Raw genomic sequence first — 19,282 nt, forward strand, 5'->3', positions numbered from 1 at the left:
TCCGCTGAGTCCAGTGGACTGCACTGTCCAGGCTTTCTTCCCAGCTGGCTTTGGGGTTTAGCCAGTGGGAGGCTCTGTGGGACGATGGGAGGGTGGGATTCAACAGAGGTCAGGGTAGCTCTTCCCAGCTCTCTTCCTGCTTTGGCATGCTATATCTGGCTGTAGCTGCATCCTAGGTACGACTCTTACTCACTGGGCTCTGATAAGTGTTTCCTTCCCTTGTCCCAATAGGCCCTGGAAGCAGGGAGGGTGGTAATAGCTTCTCAGCACTGCTAGTCTCTAGGTGTCCTACCATACCTTGTTTGTTACCTTATACAGTCCAGAAACTCTGTGAATAGTCCCTTCATTCAAGCCTTTTCATTTGAACCACCTGGGATGACACGAGAAACACTGTGAAAAGTAAAAACTGCTTTTGTTTGTTTGTTTCAGAACTCCTTTGCTGTGGATGAGAAGATTGACTAGGTGACTTACTCCAAGTTCAAAGCCTATTTGCATAAAACAACAAGGACTTGTTTGTTTGTTTGTTTTGTTTTGTTTTGAGACAGGGTCTTGCTCTGTCGCTCAGGTTGGAGTGCAGTGGCGCAATCACGGGTCACTGCAGCCTCGACCTCCTGGGCTCAGATGATTCTCCCGCCTCAGCTTCCTGAGTAGCTGGGACCCCACAGGTGTGCGCCACCATGCCCAGCCAATATTTAAAAATTATTTTTGTAGAGACGGCATCTACCTATGTTGCCCAGGGTGTTCTTGAACTCCTGATGTCAAGCAATCCTCCTGCCTTGACCTTCCAAAGTGCTGAGGTTACAGGTGTGAGCCACCGTGCCTGGTCACAACTTGAGAACACATGGTTGACAACATCTTGATGAAAAGGGATATGGCTGGTCAGGCATGGTGGTTCACACCTGTAATCCCAGCACTTCGGGAGGCTGAGGCCCGTGGATCACCTGAGGTCAGGAGTTCAAGTCCAGCCTGGCCAGTATGGCGAAACCCAGTCTCTACTAAAAATACAAAAATTAGCCGGGCGCGGTGGTGGGCGCCTGTAGTTCCAGCTACTTGGGAGGTTGAGGCAGGAGAATTGCTTGAACCCAGGAGTCGGAGGTTGCAGTGAGCTGAGATTATACCAGCCTGGGTGACAAAGTGAGACTCTGTCTCAAAAAAAAAAAAAAAAAAAAAAAAAAAGGGGGGGGATATGGCTGATACACACAGAATGATCTGCTCTCCTAAGACATTGTACCCCAAGAATTTTATGACTTATTGGATGGTGTCAGTGTGTTTTATGATATATTTATTCATTTACTCGATAACTTTTGATTGAGTGCTGCTCTGTACCAAGATCTGTGTCAAGATATGAGGATACATTGTTGTGTGAGAGGAAGTCCTCATGTGCTAGGAGCTTACGGTAGACAGGAAGACACGCAAACTCATTACGAAGAAATATGGTAAATGCGAGGGGAATGGAAGCAGAGGGTGCTCTGGAGTACCCAGGAGGGTTATTCAGCCCAGCCTTGTACTGTCAGGGATAGTTTCCCAAAAGAAAGGACATCTAACCTGAGAGCTGAAGAATAAATACTAGTTAGCCAAGTTAAGGAGGATGGGTAGATGGGAGGGAGGGAGTTTTAGTTTTAAGGTATTCTAGGTAGAGAGAAAAGCAATTTGGGCAAATCCAGGAGGGGATAAAAATCATTTGGGAAACTGGAAGTCAGTCTCTTGAGTTGCTTGCAAGAGGAGAGGGTCAGACAAGTTAGAAGAAAAAAAAACAGGGATCACAAAAAGCCTTGTAAGTAAGATTCAGGGTAGGGGTATTATTATGAGGTCAATACAAAGCCATTAGATCTTTTGAGTAGGTGGTGCACAGTGTAATTGTATTTGCATTTTTAAAAGATTACCTTGTCTACACGGTGAGAATAAACTGCAGGTGGATAAGAGCAGAGGCAGCTCCCTTAGGAGGTTGTTGCTGTAGCCCAGGCCAGAGATGATGAGCTGGACTTGAGGCTGGGGCTGGAGAGAAGCAGCCAGAGAAGAACATACGGCTAAAGCAGGCAACCTGAAAACATTCAGGAAATTATTGTTGTTATAAGATGGCCCGGCAAAATGCAAATTGTTCTGTCCTTATTTGATCTCAGCCGGACTGTGAACCCCGGGGGAACAGGGACTTTCTGTATTCATTCCTGTTTCCAGTACTACGGAAGTGCTCAGGAAATGAATGTTCTTCCTAAGTGAGTCTCAGTGACATGGTGTCTGGATAGAGTGGTAACCCTCATGCCTTTGCTGACCCACCTTTATTCAGGAAGTTCAGTAGCGATTGTGAAGTTGATGTGTAGAGCTACTGCGGCAGGAACATTAAGGTGCAGAAGCTTTACCCAGTTTACAGTGCACACTGAAATATTTGGGTTGTTTTTTCCTGACTCAGTTCTCTTCTGCCATCTGCTGGGACAGCCTTTCATAGCACATCAAAGCAAGATCACCTATGAAGATAAGCCTAAAAACTTGGTGGGAGCCACAGTGGACAATGCCTTGGATAAGTTTACAACTTAGTCGGAGAAGCAAGTGTCACATCCACACCACTGTCCATTTGAAGCTAATCTTCAGTATTTATTTCCCAAAGACAAAAGGTCTTTTTTTTTTTTTTTTTGAGATAAGGTCTGGCTCTGTCACCCAGGCTCCAGGCTGGAGTGTGGTAGCACCAACACAGCTCAGTGTAGCCTTGGCCTCCCGGGCTCAAGAGATCCTCCCACCTCAGCTCCCCAAAGTGCTGAGATTACAGGCATGAGCCACTACGCCTGGCCTATGCAGACTGTCTTAAATATCTGTATTCTCCTATCAACCTTATGATAGCCATAGATTGTAACAATTTCTAAGCAAGAAAACAGAAACACAGAGATTTAAATAAAAAGCCAACTTTGAACAATAAGTAAGTGGCCGAGCCAGGACTGAAGCTTCCTTGACTCCTAGTTCCACACTTTTCTCACAACATCTTAACATCTCAAACACAACAAGAGAGAGTTCCCACAGGTGGAGACTGGCTGCTGATCTGCAGCAGGGACAGTGTGGGCCTAGGGTGAAGGCTGACAAGGCCGGTGGCTCCCTGATGTGCAGAGATGCAGAATGTTGGCATGGGGTGGGGTGGAGTGGGGGAGAGCAACAGAAACAATTCTTCACATTCCATGTTCCCCAAAGATGTGTCAAGGGGATGTTTCTGAGGGATTTTTTTTTAAGTATATGAAAACTAGTAGAACTTGAACCTTTGGTTCAAAATAGACCCTACTATTTTTGTTAATGAGTCTGGTTAAGACTAAGAAACTATTGCACCATCCTTTTCTCTTTCTACCTCTCTCTCTCTCTCTGTTTTTTTTTTTTTTTTTTTTTTTTTTTTTTTTTTTTTTTGACAGCCTCTCACTCTGTCACCCAGGCTGGAGTGTAGTGGTGAGATCACAGGATCACAGCTCTGGCTGATTATTTTTTATTTTTGTAGAGATGAGGTCTCGCTATGTTGCCCAAGGAATCCTCCTGCCTTGGCCTCCCAAAGCACTGGGATTACAGGTGTGAGCCACCGCACCTAGCCAACTTTTCTCATTTAAACTTAAGTTATTCTTATGTGAATACCCAAATATAGTCTTGGTGTAAAACAATCCAAACATTCAGGTAATGCTAAACTTTTCCTTTACTACAAGTTCCAAGCCTTTTCCCAATGACAACCACAGTCAGGAGTATGCTTCCAGATCTTCTTCTAGGAAATATAAGTGTTCCTATGGGAGCATAGAGTCTTGTTTAGTGTTTTATCTCCCTTACATGAATGAGATCTTGCTGTACTGTCCTGCCTCTCCCGTTGAGCGGCCCACACTTCCCTGACTCAGTGGGAGGTGCGCTTTGACTTGTCCAGGGCTACTCCTGGGAAGTTCCACTTTAACCCCTGAGAACAAACGTCCTCAGTGCCCTCCTGCTCCCATGCCATGCCGCCCAGCTGCCGGCTCCCCACAGCTCTCGCCCAGCTTCCTCATAGCTTGTTTCTACCCACCCCCCTCTTTTTAAATATTGTGGCAGGATAAATATAAAATTTGCCATTTTAACCGTTTTAAAGTATACGGTTCAGTAGTATTAAGTACGTTGACATTGTTGTGCTACCATTACCATCGTTCATCTCTGGAACTTCTTCATCTTACTCAACTGAAACTCCATTCCCATTAAAAGATAACTCCCAGTTCCCCTCTTCAGGCCTCTGGAAACCACCTTCTACTTTCTGTCTTATGAATTTGACTACTCTAGGTACTTCAAGTAAGTGAAATCACACAGTATTTGTCCTTTTGTGACTGGCTTATTTCACTTAGCATCATGTCTTGAAGGCTCATCCATGTGGTAGCCTGTGCCAGAATTTCCTTCTTTTTTAAGTTGAATGATATTCCATTGTATGCATGTACCACATTTGGTTTATCCATTCTTCTGTTGGTGGACACTTAGTTTTCTTCCACCCTGCGGGCTATTGTAAGACTGCCATGAACATAGGTGTACAAGTATCTCTTTGAATTCCAGCTTTCCATTCTTTGGGGTATATGCCCATAAGTTGCAGCAGCTTTCTGAGCACATTTCAGGCTGTGGGTGTCTTCTTCATTTGAATGCCCATTGCATTTTGGCTACTTACCATAGTTACCTACTGATCTGGTTTGGACTTAACGTTCCTGCTCAAATCTTATGCCAAATTGTAATCCCCAGTGTTGGAGGTGGGATCTGGTGGGAGGTGATTGGATCATGGGGGTGGGTTATATCTGGTTATATCACTCCTTCTCCAGTTATATTACCATTTTTGTTCCTCAGTTGTTACCAGTTTAACCTTTCTCATTCCATTAATTATTGATGATATCACTTCTCTTCCCATTTTGTACCATAAATGATTTAGCACCATCCTTTTGGTGCTGTATTAGTGATAGAGTTCTCACAAGATCTGGTGGTTTAAAAGTATGTAGCACCTGCCCCCGCCCCCACCGCCCCATCTCTGTTCTTCCTGCTCTGGCTGTTTGAAGTGCCTTTCCCTCTGCTTGACCTTTCACCATGATTGGAAACTTCCTGAAGGCTTCCCAGAGGCAGAAGCCACTATGCTTCCTGTACAGCCTGCAGAACAATGAGCCAATTAAACCTCTTTTCTTTATAGATTACCCAGTCTCAGGTATTTCTTTATCACAGTGTGAGAACTGACTAATACACTCACCCACCAAGGACACTCCTTTTTCCTTTCTAGGATAGCTATAGGCTTAAACAAATGGTTCTCCATTTCTAAAGATTTTGGGCAGGATAAAGAGTCTGTTCTCAGGACTCCTGGACTGTAAGACTGAGTTCAAATGTCCCTGCCTCAGTTGTCTTCCCTGACCAATCCCTAGGGACTGAGTGCCCGTCTCCTTTTCACTGCAGGTCCACTGTGTTCCTTCCGGTGCAGTGTTGCTGCTCTTTGTTTAGAGTTCATCTTCCTCATGAGACTGTGAACCCCTTGAGGGAGAAGATTGTGCTTTTTTGTGTGTCTTTGATCTGCTGTATTGTACATAGTGAACAGTGCCTGTTTTAAAATTTTAAATTATACAACATCTTTAATGGTCGAGTGGGGTGGTTCACCCCTATAATCCCAGCACTTTGGGAGGCTGAGGCAGGCAGATCACTTGAGGCCAGGAGTTTAAGACCCGACTGGCCGACATGGTAAAACCCTGTCTCTACTAAAAATACAAAAAGTAGCTGGGTATAGTGGTGCATGCCTGTAATCCCAGCTAATCGGGACGCTAAGGAAAGGAGAATCGCTTGAACCCAGGAGGTGGAGGTTGCAGTGAGCCGAGACCGTGTCACTGCACTTCAGCCTGGGCGACAGAGTGAGACTGTCTAAAAAAAAATCACACACACAAAACAAAAAACCAAAATAAAACAAAATCACCAAATTTTAATAATTATATAGTTAAAAAATTCAAACAGATAAAAGGTTTATAAACCTTAACTTCCCCCTCCTAGTGTAGTACTGCTCTTCAGAAGGAAACACCTCTGTTTCAATTTCTAGTCCTCTGACTCTGAGTGTAGATCAGCTTCTCTAAGTAGTAAAGTTGTACCACTACACCACCAACCCTGTAGGGCTTTATCTACTGGTTTCTGCCGTGGTTGATGAGAATTTAGTTCACCTGTACCACCACCCACCTTTCCTGCCCCAATTGGTTCCAAGCCTTCACCCCTCCCTATCAGGCCCACTGCCATGTGACTTTGCAGTCCTGCCCACTTGCAGAACCCCAGATTTTGACTTTGGGCTCAGCCATGTGATGTGTTTTGGATAATGTGGTATTCTCAGGTACAATGTAAGTAGGGGTCAGAAAAATGCTTGTGGGCCAGGTGTAGTGGCTCATGCCTGTAATCCCAACACTTTGGAAGGCCAAGGCAGGTGGATCACTTGAGGCAAGGACTTCAAGACCAGCCTGGCCAACATGGTGAAACCCTGTCTCTACTAAACATGTAAAAATTAGCCGGGCATGGTGGCACATGCCTGTAATCCCAGCTACTCGGGAGGCTGAGGCAGGAGAATCACCTGGACCCTAAAGGTGGAGGTTGCAGTGAGCCATGATCGCACCACTGCACTCCAGACTGAGCGACTGGGTGACAGAGTGAGACCCTATCTCAAAAAAAAAAAAAAAAAAAAAAAAGAAAAGAAAAAAGAAAAGTGCTTGTGCAGTAGGGTCTCCTGTTTTACCTCTGTCATCATCTGGCTAGCCTTCTGGTCTTGGGAGAAGGATAGAAAATATAGGGCAACACCATCCCAGTGACTTACAGACTTGTGGACAGAAGCAAAGCAATCTGGCCAGACCCAGCTTAGATCAGCTGAATTATAGTATGCCCACAGATGGGTGAACAATCATAAATTATTATTGTATCAAGCCAGTGAGTTTTGGGATAGTTTGTTATGCAGCAGTAGCTACCAATACATACCATGATCTACCTTCCCAGTCTCCCTCTTCCTTCTCCAGTTGTATCATCATTTCTGTTCCTCAATTGTTACCAGTTTGACCTTTCTCATTCCATTAATTCTTGATGGTATCTCTTCTCTCCCCATTTTGTATCATGAGTTTATTTTCACTCCTCTTCCTTCCACCTCCACTCACCACTTTCCTAATTTCATCAGGAAATTCCAACAGCTGATTTTTGTCAGCTACATCTTAGCTTTTACACAGAAATGTCTGATTTAATTAACATTTTGTTTTGTAACAGAATGTTTGGACACCTGGTGCTTTCTAAGTCCATAAGGTTTCCATGGAAGAAAATTGACAAAAGATTCTTTTAGAGCAAACCCACAATTTCCCATGAACTAGTTTAGTGTGTTTTTCTTCCTTGCAACCAAATGATCCCAGATTAGTATACCCTTAGTCCCATCAAAGCTCCTGGGGACCAAAATGTAAGCAGCAGGAAGACAGAATGTCAGGATGAGACTTCTTTGCATTGAATTATGTTGGGTTGTTAGCAGCGGTAATAAAACCCTGGGATGTTTCCTCTCTGACAACTCTTTCTACTGTCACAAACATTTGTGCTAGTAGCAGATGGATAGATCACATCAATTTAATGTAACAACTGTACTTTACAAGGCGCTGTCTTAATTAGTAAAGATCAATTAAACCAAGATGGGCATTATGCCCAGGAAATCAGTGTGACATTTAACAAGAAGGATATTCTCGATGGACACGCTTTGCCATAACTTTTTTTTTTTTTTTACCAGATACGATAAAAAATTGGAGATGAAAATGAGTAGATATTATGTAAGGTTTAGGCTGGAGATGCTGATGTTAGAACCTGGAATTCTCAATTGGTAAGAATGTTATCTTTGGGTTTGAGGAATCTCAGATCTTTCCTGACCCCTCCACACCTACATGGGTCAGAGAGTATAATGAGGGACTTTCCCTTCTGAGGACATTGGTTCTGAGGACGTTTTACTTCCCCCATATTCTCTGGAATCATGAAAAGAACATGGATTTGGGAGTAGACAGTTTTACATTTGAGCAGCTGCTTTACCATGGCTTGGCAAGTGGAACTTGGGCAAGTTCCTTAATGTTTCTGATCTTCAGTTTCCTCAAATAAGGAAAATAAATAAACGCCTAATAGGTTCTGCTGTGAAAAGTCAATGAGTAAAGCATCTTATATGCCTGAGTGATAGATAGAACATCACAAAAGATAGGTCCTTTTATTCTTATTATTCATCACCTTGAGACGCATATTTATCTTAATATTTAACTTAGCTCACTTTATTATCCCATACCATTTATAGTGAGAATGTATTTTTCCCCCTGCTATCCTTTCTTCTGTGATAACTCCAACATCTCTCCTCCCTGAGGGATATTCCTTGATTCTTGGATGCTGTCTCTGCCAGCAGAGAAAACCAGAAGACAAGGGTGTCTAGGATTTTTGGCTGTTTTTGCTTGTCCTAACACACGATGGCACTGTTGAAACAGACAATCTTGCCACTGGGTGCCGTCCTCCTGGTCCAATGCCCAGGGATCTTAGGGAACCAGGCAGGCATCTCCGTGGAATATAGAGATCTGGCAGCAGCTGCTATAACCCATCTCAGCCTCGTAGACAGATCACTTTTATTTAAGTACAGCTTGTGATGGAAACAGACCTGCAAGCCTATTGTGTGTGCAGGAGGGATCCTCACCCTGGTGTACCCGCCTGTGTCTGAGACTCAGTCCCACTTCCTTGTTTAACCGCTCTGAGCTTTGAGTTGACATATCCAGAAGCTCCATGATAAGTGATTTCTCTCCATGCAGACAACTACCGTCATACTCAAGTAATTAGCATTCTTCTCCCTGGCAGTATTCACTTGCAGGTTCCTGCCACAAAAGTGCCCTTGTAGGGAACCAGCTCTGAATAAAGCTTGGAAAACTCATACCTCTTTGGGCACATCCTGCCCAGATGAGTTCCTTGGACCTGCGTGTTTCTGCCCACACTCATGAGACCTGGGGTGGAATTAGCTGTCAGTGCTGAAGGAATGTTGGCATGAACATCACTCATCCACTTTCACCTCTTAACCAAATCTCAGGACTTTAAATGCATTGAGGGTGTTTGCTACAGAAGGAGGGGCATGAAGAGATACCCAAGATAAACAGTTTAGTTGAGAAAACAAATTGGCAAACTAGATGTATAAGATGATCCAATTTCCCTATTTTTTCTTTTGCACTTCTCCATTGTCTGAATTTAACGTACTTTTTACAAAGCACATGAATTAGTTTTATATATAGTAAAAAAATGATAAAGATTAAAAAAACACCGTATTCTGCCAGCAAGTTGGTTGGAAATAGAGGCTTCAACTGAAAGAAAAAAGTAGAGGGATAATGTGGTGTCTTTATCAGGATTGCTTCTGAAAAAATCAAAAAATCATCAAAATTATTTTTTCTAGTGATACATGATCCCAAATCAAATATTTAAAATTTCTTTCTTTCTTTCTCTTTTCCTTCCTTCCTTCCTTCCTTCCTTCCTTCCTTCCTTCCTTCCTTCCTTCCTCTTTCATTCTTTCTTCTTTCTTTCTTTTTCTTTCCTTTTTCTTTCTTTCTCTTTTTCTCTCTCTCCTTTCTCTTCTCCCCTCCCTTCCCCTCCTTTCTCCTCCCATCCCTCCCCTCCCCTTCCCTATCTTTCTCTTCCCTTCCCTTCCCTTCCCTTCCCTTCCCTTCCCTATCTTTCCCTTCCCATCCCTATCCTTCCCTTCACTTCCTTATCCTTTCTTTCCTTCTTCTGCAGTCTCACTCTGTTGCCCAGGCTAGATGAAGTGCAGTGGTGTGACCTTGGCTCCCTGCAAACTCCACCTCCTAGGTTCAAGCAATTCTCCTACCTCAGCCTCCAGAGTAGCTGGGACAAAATTATCTTTTAAATGAGCACAAAATAAAATTGACAAGATAATATAAAAGCATATTGTGAGCTGGCCTTTGCTTCCTTAAAATAATTTCTAAAGAGATCAAAACAATTTCAAGGAACAGGCACAGTGGCTCACGTCTGTAATCCCAGAACTTTGGGAGGTTGAGGTGGGAGGATTGCTTGAGCCTAGAAGTTTGAGACCAGCCTGGGCAACATGGTGGGACCCCTTCTCTACAAATAATTTTTAAAAACTAGCTTGGCATGGTAGTGTGTGCCTGTAAACTCAGCTACTCAGGAGGCTGAGACAGGAGGATCACTTGAAGCCTGGGATGTCGAGGCTGCAGTGAGCTGAGATTGTGCCACTGCACTCTAGCCTGAGTGACAGAGCAAGACCCTGTATGAAACCAAACCAAACCAAACCAAACCAAACCAAACAAAACACCAGTATCAAGGTCTAATAGTAACCATACACTAAGGACAACAGCAGAATCAGGCAAGAGCAGATGGTGTTTCTGTCTACTTGTGGCCAAGAAAGATTTCTGTGCCTTCTTTTCACGTAGGCTTCCTTTTTCTGTTTTTACTTTTGATCAAGTGGTTTATATTTGATTATGCCTCCATAATGTAGAGTGTCTGAGTAGCGTCTCTCTATTCAGTTAGGGATTAAAAACTGAGGAGATGAGGGAAATTGACATTTAATGAATACCAACTGGTACTGAGCACTGGGCCAGTGACTTTCCTGTCTTCATGGCTCAGAAGCCTATGTCCAAGTCAAGAGCAAATTCAAAGTTGCTGGCTTTTGAAGACACTTGATCCTTGGATCCTGCATCTACGAATATGGGAATTGTAAATATGTATACTTATTTATGGAAGGGAAGAATTCAAATTTTTCCAAATATATATTCATGTCTATTTTAGGGGCATGTGTTTTCTGTATTAATTGGGTGATGTTAGCTGCTGTAGCAGATTAACACCACTTCTCAGTGGATTAACATGAACACACGTATTTCCTTAGTTTCCGGGTTCATACTGGTTGGGAAGTGTTCAGTATGGCTACTCAGAGCCCAGGTGCCTCCATCCTGTGGCTCTGCCCTCTGCTCTGTCCCCAGAGTTCTTTTCATTCAGCAGATGGGTCAGGCAGAGCAATTGTGTGGAAGACACACATGTTTCTTAGTCACTTTGACCTACAGGAGACAACAGCACAGCATCATTTCCTTGGTGAGAACTAGTCCTGCCTAGAACTGGGGCTGGGCAGTCCCTTCCCACAACGACTGTGTGCTGAGGAAGGGATCACTTGTCTTTGATGGTCAGCTGATCCTTTCTACCATGGGTATACTCAGGACTCAAATCAACGACTCTGGAAAAATGTCATATTTAATGTCCTCAAAGTCACTTTCCAACTTCAGCAGTGAAAATGGCAAGAAAGAGAGGTCGTTTGGAGTCCACTCAGAGAGAAGGTCGAGCTTCAGATCAGGCATCCTGGAGCTTCCTGTTTGTATTTGCACAAGCAATCTATCTCCAGACCCGGTATCTCCTCAGCAGGTTGGTCAGAGAGCAGGCAGAAGCATATCTTTTTTTTTTTTTTTTATTTTTTGAGACGGAGTCTCGCTCTGTCGCCCAGGCTGGAGCGCCGTGGCCGGATCTCAGCTCACTGCAAGCTCCGCCTCCTGGGTTCACGCCATTCTCCTGCCTCAGCCTCCTGAGTAGCTGGGACTACAGGCGCCCGCCACCTCGCCCGGCTAGTTTTTTGTATTTATTTTTAGTAGAGATGGGGTTTCACCGTGTTAGCCAGGATGGTCTCGATCTCCTGACCTCGTGATCCGCCCGTCTCGGCCTCCCAAAGTGCTGGGATTACAGGCTTGAGCCACCGCGCCCGGCCCGTAGCTGTACTTTTAATATGCCACTGGTGGAATTTTTAATTGGTTTAGCCATTGAGACAACACATTGGCATAATATCTCAGAGTTGAAAATGCAGGCATCCTATGACCCAGCAACTCCATCTGTACCATTGATAAGGATTTTTTTTTTCCCAATCAGCAACACTGGACAACTAAATAATGCAAACAACCGCGTGTATGAATGATTCCCAGTGGTTTCATTTTTTTGACAAGATGATGTCTTAAGAGCAGGAAAAAATCGACCAAGTTCTTATGAGAGAGAAATAAATTCTTCCAGCATGCTCCTGTCAGTAGCTGAACACGCACATTGGCAGCAAGTTCTAAATGATGGAGACCATCACGCTGTTTGCCTCACAGACATTCTCAGGGCAAGTCTACTGGAAAGTCAGAATTTGAACAGGTAAAGGTATCTGTGCAAAGGAGAATCAATGCAGTACTATCTCACGTAGTCTCATGGGATGGAAAACATGATAAGGAATCAGCTTTACAGTAACATTTTAGCCAGTATCTATATATTTTTATCAACAGGAGTATTGATTCAAGTAGAATGAAAACGTTGTAGAATGTATCTGTTGTAGGAAAAGTGGAGATTTGTAGGTAATATTTTGCTTCGCAGACTGGCTATTTGAATGACATGATAAGAACACAGGGGGTCACCATTGTGGCAGATGTAGTAAATTTTGTTTTATATTGTCACTTATCTGAGGACTTTCCCTCTTCAGAAGTATAAATGTATGGAAAATAAAATAGGCTACTGAGGAACAGAAATATGTCACAGACATTATGAGCTGAAACTTATGAAAGCTCCTGTGAGATTTCCATAAAATATCATGCCAAGCTTGTTTTCTATTTATTTTCTTATGTTTTTGTCTGATAAGCCTGGCTAGCTCTTTCCTTCTTTGAGCAACACTATAAGATGTAGCATATTAGAAATGTGTCTGTGTGCATGAAAAAATGCTCATCATCACTGGCCATCAGAGAAATGCAAATCAAAACCACAATGAGATACCATCTCACACCAGTTAGAATAGCGATCATTAAAAAGTCAGGAAACAACAGGTGCTGGAGAGGATGTGGAGAAATAGGAACACTTTTACTCTGTTGGCAGGACTGTAAACTAGTTCAACCATTGTGGAAGACAGTGTGGTGATTCCTCAAGGATCCAGAACTAGAAATGCCATTTGACCCAGCCATCCCATTACTGGGTATATACCCAAAGGATTATAAATCATGCTGCTATAAAGACACATGCACATGTATGTTGATTGCAGCACTACTCACAATAGCAAAGACTTGGAACCAACTCAAAAGCCCATCAATGATAGACTGGATTAAGAAAATGTGGCACATATACACCATGGAATACTATGCAGCCATAAAAAGGATGAGTTCGTGTCCTTTGTAGGGACATGGATGCAGCTGGAAACCATCATTCTCAGCAAACTATTGCAAGGACAGAAAACCAAACACTGCATGTTCTCACTCATAGGTGGGAATTGAACAATGAGAACACTTGGACACAGCGTGGGGAACATCACACACCAGGGCCTGTCGTGGAGTTGGGGGAGAGGGGAGGGATAGCATTAGAAGACATACCTAATGTAAATGACAAGTTAACTGGTGCAGCACACCAACATGGTACATGTATACATATGTAACAAACCTGCACGTTGTGCACACGTACCCTAGAACTTAAAGTAAAAAAAAAAAAAAAAAGAAATGTGTCTATGTGTATTTGTGTGGGTGTGTACTCACCGAAGAACAATTGTTCTTAAGTGGGGGTGATTTTGCTCCGCCCCAAAAGGGGACATTTGGAAATGTCCAGAGACATCTTCAATAGGCAAGGCTGGGGAGGAAGGGAGAGTTACAACTCACATCTGGAAAACAGAGGCCGGGGCTGCTGCACAGGATGCCCCTGAAACTATCCAGGCCAAAGGTCAACAGTGCCACCCTAGTAAGACACCCTAGCAGGCACAAGGACATCAGTGAAATATTTGTGGTAGCTTACAACCTAAAAGTGAGGTAGGAGGCAGAAAAAATTATAACAACAAACATATAAATTTAAAAAATTAAATTTACAAAAGCACGTCAGTGTGGCACCACTGGCATAGAGGGAAAGAACTTCATGTGTGTCAATAACCCCTGAGACTATTGCTATATCAGGGCACTGAGTAGTAATGGTTGTCCAAATAATGTTAATATATTCAGTTTCATAAAATAGACGGGAGATTTTTATTACCTGCAGCTCCACAGGGCTGAGTCTAGCAGACACTAACATCCGTGATGAACAGATACCTCTGACTTCTGCCTGGAGCTAAGGGACTGCAATCCAGTGTATTAGAGGCAGAATTTATGTGGCAAAGTACGTGCATTTAGGAGTCCTAGACAGCTGGGTCCAGTCCCGGCTCTGCCACTGTGTGACTTTGGGCAAGTTTGAAATCTTCTGAATCTCTACAGGGGATTATATTATCTGCCATGCTGAGTGCTATGAAGACAAAATAAAAATATTTGTTAAATGCCTGATGCATAGAAGGCACTTAATAAATAATGGCTCTTATTACTATAGTAAGTGATAAATAATTTATAAACATAATAATATAAATAACTTTATTAATAAAAACAACTTTATATTATATAATGATAAAAATATAAACAACTTTATAATAAAAATACAAACAACTTCATATTCATAATAATAAAAATATGAACTATATTATGTTTATAATATATGTAATAACCAGCAAATGATTAATAAATAATCGTTGTTATCGATAATCTGATGTCCTGAGGCCTAGACATTCTGATACCTTGCCACTTGGCAGATAAAAGGTAATTGGCACAATCCCAGTGGCCTGACCTGGGGTGGCAAGTTCCCTCACCCATTCAGACAGCTGCGGTGAGTTTCTGGCCCAGAATAGAGGAGGGAGACTGCCTCTAATCCAGACAGCCTCAATGATTGAAAGGGGAGAAATAAGAAAAGCCTGAAAGTTAATTAACCTGAAGCTGAACAACGGAATGCCTGACTCCATTGTTGAACTCCCTTCACCCAGCAGCTACTTCAGTGCTGTAGAAAGACTGTCTTGCCTCTTCTCACTGCTGCTGGCCGAGAAAGCACAGGAACCTCACAGGACCTGCACATTGAACTAAATTACTTCTAGCAGAAAAAACTCCATCAGTGAAGCATTTGTGCGTCCCAGACATATTTTAAGGGCACTAGTGACGATCTCTCCTTTAACTCCTGGGACTCTTACTGCTTCAGCTTCAGACAGAACTGGGTTAGTATCATGGCTTTGTTGCTTCCTAACTGGGTGGCCCTGTTATCTAGGTTAAATGCCTTGTGGCTTGTTGAGAAGCAACTTACTTGATCTCTGTAAGCCTTAGTTTTCTCACCTGCATATTAGGGATAGAAATAATATCTATTTTTCAACGTTATTGCTTAGTACATATCAAGCATATTATTAAATAAAAATTAAATGCATCTATTAAATAAATATTAAATATATTACTGTATAACAATAATGTCTCTGAGGCACTTAGCTGAGGGCTAGCATATCCTAAGAGCTCCATGAATGTTAAATGCTCTTTTTATTATAAAATATTATCACTACCCTTGGGATGGCTGTAGATGAAGATCTTATTGAATATCTCCCTAATAATCTTGGTCTGAAGTGGCAGTGCTCTTAAGGATAGTTCCTGTATTGGACTTACAGTAGTTTTACACTAACTCTTAGAAACTGAACAAGTAGGCTGGGCACAGTGGCTCACGCCTATAGTTCCAGCACTTTGGGAGGCTGAGGTGAGTGGATCACTTGAGGTCAGGAGTTCGAGATCAGCTTGGCCAACATGGCGAAACCCCGTCTCTACTAAAAATACAAAAATTAGCCGGGTGTGGTGGTGCATGCCTATAATACCAGCTAGTCAGAAGGTGGAGGCAGGAGAGTCGCTTGAGCCCCGGAGGTGTAGGTTGCAGTGAGCCAAGGTGGTGCCACTATACTCCAGCCTGGGTGACAGAGCAAGACTCCGTCTCGAAAAAGAAAAAAAAGAGAAGCTGAATAAAGTAAATTTTGTTTGCAATAAGGGATGAACAAGTTCTTTGTTATTTTAGAGATGAGGTCTCCCTATGTTGCCCAGGATGGACTTGAATTCCTGGCCTCAAGTGGTATTCCCATCTCAGCCCCATGAGTAGCTGGGGCTACCATGTCTGAAGCTTTTCTTTTTTAATATTTCAAACAATATCATTTGTGTTACATTTACTCTAGGGAAAGCAAACATTATAAATAAGGGGAAACTGCTGTTGAAGTGAAAAATACATCATTTTATCCTTTTATAGTTTTACATTGGTGAAAAGAATATGTCTTTGTATAACCCGAGTGTTATTTCAAATGTTCTGGCTTCCTGCCTTTTTCTTGTTCTATATTACTGTCTGTGTTAGAAGATAATAAACAGTATGTGTCCTCCCCAGCTTGAATCTGTTATCCACCGTGGGAAGCTCCTGGCTTTGCTTTATGTTCAAAAACATGATTTTTGAGGAGGTTTATGCATATTAAAAGATGGGACTTACCTCAACTGGGACAACCTTTCATTTTTTGCTGCCTGAGCAGATAAAGATGAAAGAGCAGGAAAATCAGAGTTGTAGGTCATAATAGTTCCAAATGATGGTTTGCTTTGGGGCTTAGGCCTGGATCATTTATTTTCTCTTTTACTGTCATCTTGCTAAGGGATCTCATCCTGTCTGCTGGTTTTGAATGCCATTAACTTACTGATGGTTCTCAGATTTGTATCAGCAGCCCAGACCTCCCCTGGGAGGCCAGTCAGGTCCACCCAACTGTCTACTTGACATCTCCACTTGTCTAAGAAGTGATCCAAACTTCACACATCCAAAACCACACTCCTGATTATAGCCTCAACCTTCATCATGCCCGCCCTCCCCGAGCTCAGTAACTAGCCTCAAAGAATTGTCTTTGTCTCTAGTTCTTGTGAGGGAATCACTACACCGTTGGGATTTCCCAAGTGATAGGAGTGTCTTTATCATTCATGGTGGGCCCCTCAGATCACATCTGAGTTTCTGCTAATGAGATGACTCAGGACAGAGGCCTATCATAATAGAATGGCCAACTATGTGATTAGAGGATTGGGGCTTTGAGCTGGGTGATATCAACCTGAACGATGGAGAGGGGAAGGGAACTGGAAGTTGAGTTCAATTTTGTGGTCAATGATTCAGTCAACCATGCCTACACAATGAAACTGCAGTAAAAACTCTGGACACCAGGGCTCAGGTGAACTTCCCTGGTTGGTGATGCATATTGATGTGCTAGGAGGGTGGCAGGTTAATGCAACAGACAGCCAAGGTTGAGAACCAGGTCAGACACAACAAGCTCTTACCGCCTCTAGGCCTTTGTCTTTTATGTCCGCTCACTTGGAATGTTATTCCCAGCTCTTGGAATTGCCAGGCCTCAGCTCAGATATCCTTTCCTCAGAACAGACTGCTCTGATGTTCCTATCTAAAGTGACCCCCTCCTGTCTCCCTCTTTTTCATTACTGTATTTACTTTGTAAGACTTACTTCAGTCTGCAAGTATCTTGTTTATTTAGGTTTACTTGTGTCTGCCTCCCCCAGTAGAATGTGAGTGCCATGAGGGTAGGGGGCCTTGTGTCAGTGCCTAACACTATGTGAGGCATAGCTACACCCAGTAAGTACTTTTAAAGTGTCTCTTAAACAAATAATTGAATAAATGAATAACTGAAAAAAGCTGGCTGATTAGGTAACATTATACAAGGAAAAATGATACTCAATGAATTTAATGAATTTTTGTCCTGTATGTAATTACCTAAATCTATCTCTATGTGTGTGTTTGTGTGTATATATAATATACCTATTAGACTGATGCAAAAGTAATTGTGTTTTTTGCCATTACTTTTAATGGCAAGAACTGCAATTATGTTTGTGCCAATGTAATACATACGTACATACATGGATACATAAATACGTATACATAATATGTGTGTGTTATATATCCATTTTTTTTCCCTAGAGTGGATGGTTCTTTTAAAAATTTTTGCCTGACAGTGTAAAAATGTGAAGTACGTGAATTCCATGAGCCCTCAATAGCCGTTTTGGCTGACAAATTGGAGATTGCTCAAGGTGGGTCCCAGGAGCAAAGGCTTCGTGGAACATTGTCCTTTGACAATTCCTGGTTATCTCTCAGGCCCCATGGTGGAGGTGCCTCTCCTCTGTGCCATGATGTGGCAGTCACTGCCCAGGACTTGATGTGCTTGTGTATTTGTCAGTACCTATCAGAGGACTGTGCTCTCGGGGACTCTGTCCTGTCTCTACTTTCTCCCAGCACCTAGCACAATACCTGACATATAGCTGGAACGCACTCTGTGTACAGAATGCACTGGAGCACAGGGCAGTAACAGGGGAGGTTTCAGAGACATTCAGTCTGGCTCAAACCCAAGCTGCCACAGTAGCTGTCCTGTCACCCTGGACAGAGCCTGGGGGGCCTCTTTTGTAAAATAGGAAAAATAGTATCTGCTTCCAAGAGTCCTGGGGAAGGACAGATGAAGACTGTACTGGAAAATGCTTTTAAAGGCTATGTTAATTACATTTTATTTTAATTTTATTGGCTTCCCCAATATGTCTTCAAAGCAGGGACCAGGCCTTCCAATTTAGCCCATGAGGACTTGTCACGGGACACTGCTCTGCCTATTCTCTGCTCACCCCTCTGTGGCTCTTTCACTCGGTAGCATATTCCCAGGTGTCTTGATCTGTAAGTAGGGCTCTGAAGCAGTGCAGATTCTGTGAAAGTCAAGCTCTCCTATGGGTCGGTAACTCTGGAAATCTAGAGAATGAGTCAGCATCTGTGACAAGTAAGCAGAAAACACGAAGGGCCTTTAGGCTACTTTTCTTCCCTGATCATTTAACTACAATGTGCAGAGGGAAGTTGTGAGTCTGGATCTTAAATCTGGGGAGCTGACAAAGGCATCTTCAATGTACAAATTTCCATCTGATTCTCAGTGTCATGGCACTTGCCGGAGAGGCTTCATTGCTTGATTGATGAAGGTTTTGCCAAGGATTTCTTTTTTTAATCTTCGAAATTCTTAGCTTGCTTACAACTTGGGGGCTCCAAGCACAGGCAGTTTCACTCTCTTCTAGGAAAATGGAACTTTTTCAAGAAAATTAATTTGATTCTGAAAGCTCATTCTGATGCACACACTCTCTTTCTCTTGCTTATTTTCTTCTCTATTCCTTAAGCAGTTTCAAGGGGGCTTGCACTAAGGTAGCCACCCAACCTGTAAATTAGGAAATAAAGGGAATGAGGTTGTAGTTAGAAAACTGAATAAGAAAGTACATGCTAGATGGGATTAGCTATCTGTGGAATAAATCATAAGATTATTTGTGTGTAAATATTTGAGCAAAGAGAGGACACCCCAAACTCCAATCAAGTGGACAGTAGAGAATTTATTGAAACAAGTAAATGAGGTGTTATATCCAAAGCACCTTGGACAATGCTGGTCCATCACAGGTATTGAGTAAAAGGT

Source organism: Rhinopithecus roxellana, chromosome 5 (genome assembly GCF_007565055.1).
Source record: "Rhinopithecus roxellana isolate Shanxi Qingling chromosome 5, ASM756505v1, whole genome shotgun sequence".
Lineage (NCBI taxonomy): Eukaryota > Metazoa > Chordata > Mammalia > Primates > Cercopithecidae > Rhinopithecus > Rhinopithecus roxellana.